This window comes from Phascolarctos cinereus, unplaced genomic scaffold (genome assembly GCF_003287225.1).
Source record: "Phascolarctos cinereus isolate Bilbo 61053 unplaced genomic scaffold, phaCin_HiC Scaffold_2;HRSCAF=192, whole genome shotgun sequence".
In the NCBI taxonomy this organism is placed as follows: domain Eukaryota; kingdom Metazoa; phylum Chordata; class Mammalia; order Diprotodontia; family Phascolarctidae; genus Phascolarctos; species Phascolarctos cinereus.
The window spans coordinates 409,287,542-409,295,073 of NW_027555625.1; positions in this window are offsets into that span (position 1 = coordinate 409,287,542).

The window sequence follows — 7,532 nt, forward strand, 5'->3', positions numbered from 1 at the left end:
GACTTGAACGCAGGTCTCCTGACTCTCAGACTCTCTTTACGTTACACCCTATGCACTAACCCCGCTCTTGCTATAATCCATCTGTGAAGCCGTGTGGGCCTGACTCTGGACCGGTGACCGAGGGAATGGGGGAGGGATGAATTCTGGGGAGGAAGCAATTATTTGTATGCAGTTTTGGTTCCAATCCATCCTCAACGACAAAGCCATAAACAGTTGACTGCCCAGATTCTCCATGAATAAAATGATGGACAGCACCTAGTGTGGCCTGCCAATGAAAGCTCAGACGCTCCAGCCTTCCTGTCTCCCTCTCCGTCCCTGGCATTATTAAGACCTACCAGGCTAGACAGCGCCTTACCCCCTGCCAGCCACAATCCAGACACGGTTTTCAAGTCCAGACCTCAGACCTAGCCATATGTACTCACAGTCACAGCCCTTGCTATACAATTACAGTATCTACACATATACACCTACCCACACACACTGACAAAGAGAAAAGCACAGGTTTTCCCTTGAGAAAAATGGTCAATATTTTTTTTTGGTGTCTACCGTCTTTCAAGTGACTATAATATGTGAGAGCTAGAAGGTACCTTGAGTTCTCCTACTTTAATCTTTTTTTTTTTTTTACAGAGATGGAAACAGAGGTCCAGAAAGGTTAATTGTCTGGGGTCTCCAACCACTAGAATGTAAGCTCCTTGAGGACAGGGACTGGTTCTTGCCTCCTTTGTATCCCCAGTGCTTAGCACATTGTCTGGCACATAAGTGCTTAATAAATGTCTGTTGACTGACAGGGTTCATGTAGGCCTCAATAACCCATGGATATAGCCCTCTAATGTTTATAAAATGCTTCCCTTACAGCAACCCTTCAAGAGAAGCAATGTATTATTATCCCCACTTTAACGATGAAAAAACCAAGAGAAGTTCCATGGTCCCAAGGTCATGAAATAATAGGGAGAGCCAATACTGATTTTCTGATTCTCAATCGCCTATATCTCAGTTGCCTTAGATTGTGGTCCCTCATCTGTCTTTTAAGTTACATGATTTATTTCCCCTTGTAAGTTTGCAGCTACTAGTATTTGGTCAACTAAGAGGCAGGAGACCAATTCAATTCAACTCAATATTGTTTGTTTGACCATCGCTTATTCGCAAGACATTTGGTGGTAAGCGATATGGACTTCCTACTACAGATATCAATTTCAAGATGTGTTCGCTCTCCTTATAAGTTTTTCTTATCTGTACAACGGAAATGATAATCCCTGCCTTGTCTGAATCACAGAGTTGTTGTGAGAATTGAGGTATATGTGAAAAACACTTTAAAAACAACTGCAAGAAACCAATTATCATAAGCAGCAACAGCAGTCTCACCACAGCAATTATTACATCATCAGATTGGCTTTGGAGTGATTCATTTTTCAACTAAAGCACCTCTCAAAGGGTGCTTATTAGAGGGGTTGCAATGAGCAGCAGTAAAATGTCCACAACAGTGAAGTCACGGGTTTTACTTGAAATGTAGAATTCTAAAAACATTGATTGGCCTTGAGAAAGGGGGAAGTGGAGGAGAAGAAAGGAGGAAGAGGAAATTCAGGGATAGAACCTGATGTTAAGCTGATAAGAATGTTTAGAGCACGTGTTTCTATAAATATAGACCATTATAACACAAACCGATTTTTAGCAGTGAGTTTTTTTCTGCCTAGTGGGAAATGCAGCTGAATATCTAATTTACAGCCTTCAATGTTACTTGTCTTCTACCATTCACAGACCATTTAGAGATTCTGTTTTCCAATGTACACAGCAACAGCAATATTATAATGAAAGACTTAGCAACACTGATCAATACAATGATCCGTGACAATGCCAAAGGAATCCTCATGAAATGTCCTCTACCTCCAGTTAGAGAACCGATAGACAGTGTAGATTGAAGCACATTTTTGTTTGTCTCTTTTTTTCTTACTTCTTCCACCCCCCCCCCCCATCGTGGATAATGTTTTGAATTACTTCATACGTATAATGAGTATTATATTTCTTGCCTTCTTAATGGATGTGGGGGGGGAGGAGAGAAAGAATATGGAAATGAAAACCCAAATAAAAAAACAGATCTAGAGATAATAGATTTCAAAGTACAATGTCATCTATTAATCTTTATTTAGAACTTATGGAGTCAGGGACTGTATAGAGAGACAATATATTATGCTGGAAAGAGATCTGGTTGGGAAGTAGGAGACGTGGGTTCTAATACTAGCCATACTACTAACTTGCTGTGTGACTATGAGAAAAACCTTTGCCCCTTCTGAGTTCCGTATATCATAAGGAGATTGGATGGGATGGTCTCGAAAATACCTTTCAGATCTAACATTACGTTTCTGTGACGACAATCCAAAATGCTGCTCCTCTTGGAGATCTACCACAGCAGTTTTCAGAGGGACTGCTAGCGACTAGCATGCAAGGGATCAAGAGAAATTTTTAAGGGACCTGCATTCAGTGTGCAACGTTTGTTATTTCTGCCAGAGACAAGTGAATCATTTATCCTCTCAAGTACAGATTGACTTTATGGATGGGGAAAACTGAGGCTCACAGTGTTTGTAAAAGGGGTCAAGGAATATGTCTTCTTTTTCCAGGTTATCAGAAACAATGAAATGTTTCTTTTAAAAAGAAAGAAAGAAAGAAAGAAAGAAAAAAGAAAGAAAGAAAGAAAGAAAGAAAGAAAGAAAAAGAAAGAAAGAAAGAAAGAAAGAGAAAGAAAGAAAGAGAAAGAAAAGAAAGAAAGAAAGAAAGAAAGAAAGAAAGAAAGAAAGAAAGAAAGAAAGAAAGAAAGAAAGAAAGGTCCTGTGGTGGGGGCAGCATCCTAAGGCCCTGCCCTGGGCAGATTAGGCTCCTTGATAGGTATCAAAACTGGCCTCAAGATTTAATTGGATTATGGACTGAAGTCTCAGACTATTGATGAAACTTCATGGAACCTTTGGATTTTGATCAGCAAAATTAACAGCAGTACAGGGAAGCTGTTCTGAGCTGAATCAATGCTATATCCTCACTGAATAGCCTTTCCCTGCTCTGAAAATCTTTTCTCGGCTAGGGCTAAGCAAGCCTCCTTTTGTTAACTGCCAGATGTTCTGTAATTGTCTTATTTTGCTCAAATCTTAAGCCTAAGGTACTAGTCCAGCCTGAGATAGGCCATTTGAAAACGCAGAAGAAAAAGAATACTAAGAGGCAGAGAAAAACCATGACCTAGGTTAAAAGGTTGTCAGGCAGTTACATGTGATGCAAAGGAGGAAGGGAAGGACCTTTGAACGCTCAGAATTAAGATATATTAACAGATATCGGGCTTTTTCTAAAAAGAAATGAGCTAGACCCTGTGTGGAGAAAGCAATCACTTCTCTAAAGAATGATAATATGAATTTATAGATGCTGCCAGGTAAAAATGAAGGGTGGTGGTTAGTGAATAACAACCGAATAATAACAGTACAGGTTATCTGTTTTCCTGGAGCTTGTAAGCCAGGAGGGGAACGTGGCAGAGAACCTCAAAGACTGAAGTCAGATGACTCCGCCCTTCTGTTGTTTCACGTGGACACAAATGATACTAGAAGAACAAATCTGGTAGTGCTGTCAATGATTACAGTCTTAGCAAAAATATCTTAGGCGCAAAGACAAAATAATGGCCAATGTGAGAAGTGAACAGCTGTGAAAGATGCTACCACCTGCCCCTACTCCTCGGCAAACATGGGAGGTCCACAGGTGTGGAACATTACAAATGTTTTCAGATTTTTTTCAATGCATTGATTAGTTTTGCTGATTTTCACCCTTTTATTCTTTTTCTTAAAAGAAAAATTCATTTTATGTGGGATGGCTCTCTGGGAGGGAGAGGTATATTGGGAGAAACTTAAATGTAAAAAATGAAAGTTGCCAATAAAACATAATTTCTAAGATGATGTCTGGGGAAAGGATTTGGACTTCTGGACCACAGATTAAAATGTAAGACTGAAAGGACTCCTTTCATGGGGGAACAGAGGCAGGGACTCCTCACAAGGCTTGCAGTTGTTTAACCTATTGCAAATATTATTCAAAGTCCTTTAAACTGAAAACAATGCTAGATACCAAAGAGATGCTATATTGTAGGAAGAAACACAGGAGATACAACCATAAATTCACAGAAGAGCATGAAAATAAAACCTATTGTCTCAGATGTTTATTAAAAGTATAGATGATAAGCAAGACAAACGGATAGAAAGAAGCAAATTTGGCCTCATCACCAAAGCTTGGTGCGATGAGACCTATGCCAACTATACAATTCTAGAAGGGTATGCTTTATTCAAAATGAACAGGTGAGGTAAAGCGGGAGGTGGTGGAGGAGGAGTAGTTTTGCAAATAAAAATAACATACTCATTTGAGGAAATCCAGGAACCAGATGAGTGGAACCATGGTGGAGAACATTTGGGAAGATATCAATGGAGGCAGAATGAGAAACAATATTGTCATTGGTGTCTACGATAGCCCCACCCAGAACAAAAAGAGGAACTGATAAGGTGTGGAAAACAAATCCCATGGAGGTGTGCTATAGAACTGATGGGGACTTCATTTATGCCTGTTGAAGTTCTGTTATGAAAATGGAGCAGCTAATAATTTGCTGATTTACCTTAATGATGCTTGCTTCTTTCAAAAGGCAGAAAAACTAGAGAATTTTCTATTCTAGATGATTTTCATCCAAAGGGAGAGACTAGCTACTCAGGTAGAAATGATGGGAACCTTGTGGGAAAGTGACTATATAAGAATTCGTCACAGGGTTAAGGAAAGTCTGACATAATCTGACACCCACCTTATATTTCAGGAGAAAAAAAAATGAAACGCTTTCAGAGACAGGATAGGAAGGATTCAGAATCTACTCTGATTAGACAGCAGCTTGAGTGCTGCCTTCAGTTGTAGACATCACAATATGAGGACACTGATGAGACGCAGCACAGCATAATACAGATCTGACCCGGGAGTCTGGAAAACCTAGGCTCTAGTACTGTTACCTGTGGAGCTGTGAGACCTTGGGCAAACCTCGTAACTTTAGTACCTCAGGTAGTTCTCGAAGACTATAATTTACCTTGACTTGCTGATGGGAAAATTTGAGTGAGGCAATGGGCTCCTTCTTATTGAAGGTACTCAAGCAGAAGCTTGGTGACAACTCACTGGGGACATTACAAAAAGGAGTTTTTTTCTGGGTAATTAATACTCTATTTATTAATTAGGCTAGCAAATAATCAACAGATGGTTGATGGTCTCTCTTAGTAGCCAAAGACTGATTTTTTTTTCAGATAAGCTAAATTAGGTGGCTTCTGAGATTCTGTAACCCTCTGATATCACAGATATCAAGGATGCCAGCAGGAAAACCAAGACATGGAGTCCAACTAAGCTACGTATGCAGTCAGGTATGGATAATTCAGTTAACATTCTACTGCACCCAAGTGCAAATATGCAACACACCCATCATGATGGTCACTAGCTGTGCTATCTGAGTAGCCCACAAGATGGGGATGCTAACACAAGGTAGTGAACCTTCAAAAAAATGAGATGCTCCATCCCCTTCCTTTTCACATGGAATGTTTGTTTCTCAATTTTAAAGTGAGAGAAAACTTAAAAAAAAATCAAGAATGCAACATCATGATGGATCAACTTATGAAATTAACAATTAATTTAACAAGTTTTGGAATGTTTGCACATGGTGCTTTTGGTCTAGCTGTTCCTGAATCTAGGCTTTTCATCTATGCTGATGTTTACAGGAGAAGTTCCGAGCAGTCTGCAGCATGAAGTAGTTGAGGACCTTTTAGGATTTTTTTCTAAAGATACTGAAGCCTTAGAACAGCAAGGGTTAAAAGCTCTGGTGGTGTTAACCTCAAAGGAAGTGTCTTCTGTTTTCTCTTGAAAAGGAAATTGTTGTGCCCCCCCCCCCCCACCCTTTATACCATATGGAAGACATTACTGCCGCAGTAGGTAGATGGACAGGGTTAGCCTTTAGGAGTCAAGAAAACCTGGGCTCAAATCTCTTGATTTGCTTTCTCATTTGTAAAACGAGGGGACTCTGACGTCCTTTCCAGCTCTACGACCTTGCCTCCAATATACACTAGCAGTGTAACCATGGACAAGTTGATTACCTTCAATGTGCTGGGCAACTAAGATGAAGTAACAAAAGCAGGTAGGCAATGAAGCTTTTCCTACATATACTAATGAAAATACAAATCTCTCTGAGAGAGATGATTATTTCTTTCATATATTAATAAGCAATTACTGAATTAGGACCAAAGCATTTTCCACTTTCTCATCCAGAAATCAACCCACATTGTGTGATGGTCAGCTTTGATAGACTTGGCTCTTCTCGGCAATGCAAGGATCTAAGACATCTCCAAAAGACTTATGATAGAAAATGCTATCCAAGTTCAGAGAAAGAACTTTGGAGTTTGAATGCAGATCAAATCATAGTATTTTCTTTTTTTTTTTTCCCTCATGATTTTTCCCTTTTGTTGATTCTTCTTTTACAACATGACTAATGTAGAAACACGTTCAATGATTATACATGTGTAGCCTATATCAGAATGCATGCTGTCTTGGGGAGTGGGAAGAATTTAGAACTCATAAAATCTTATAAAAGTGGATGCTGAAAACTTGAAATAAGTAAATAAATGGTAATTTTAAAAAGACTTGGCCAGGTAGGCTAAGATCCAATCAAAGACAGTAAAGAAATTCTAAGTTTAGGTGAACTGGCTGATTTCTGCTCATTGCGTTTACTTAGACAGGTCTGGGAAAATGTGGATTTTCCCTTTTGTCAGACACGTGATATGGAAACTGATGTCTCTTTGACCAAGACTGGGTGCTCAGTATCACACATCTCAAGACCCTCATGAGAATAAGCCCACCTCTCATTCTAATATTCATTCTCTCATTACTTGCTAACCAATTACAGTTGACTGCCACCACTCTTCCAAGGGCACATGAATTGTGAGCCTACCTCCGTGATGTCTTTGGTCCAAGAGAGAGGGCCAAATGTCAATGATTAAATACACAGAAACTACATCTGAACTTTTTTAATGTCATATCCCCTACTCCCCCCAAAAGACAAAAACACCCCACCTACAGAGTAGAGCCAATGGTAGAGGACCTCACGCGAGCTCAAAAATCATGCAGATTTTGCTTATGCAAACACTCCTCATGGAGAGTGAGCCCAGAGTCAGTGACAGCTGAGATACTTATACTGCATTCTGATAAGCCCTAGTTGGAGCTTTTTGGAACAAACTGCCCTTTGGTTTCAAATTCAATTCTGTAAATTCTTAACCTCAAATTTAAGTGCTGTAAAGTATCTTTGGGCAGCTTTTAAAAGCAGACTCAGCAGTATAACGCTATGAAGCCAGCAAGTCCTTTGTACAGATGGTTTAATATGCCTATACCTATAATTAGATTCACAACTTCACTTATTCATTTCTAGCCTAATGGGAATAATGCACAAAAAGGAACCAAAGACACAGTCTCCTTGGCTTTCTGGAATGCACTTGCTGATTCTAATCAAG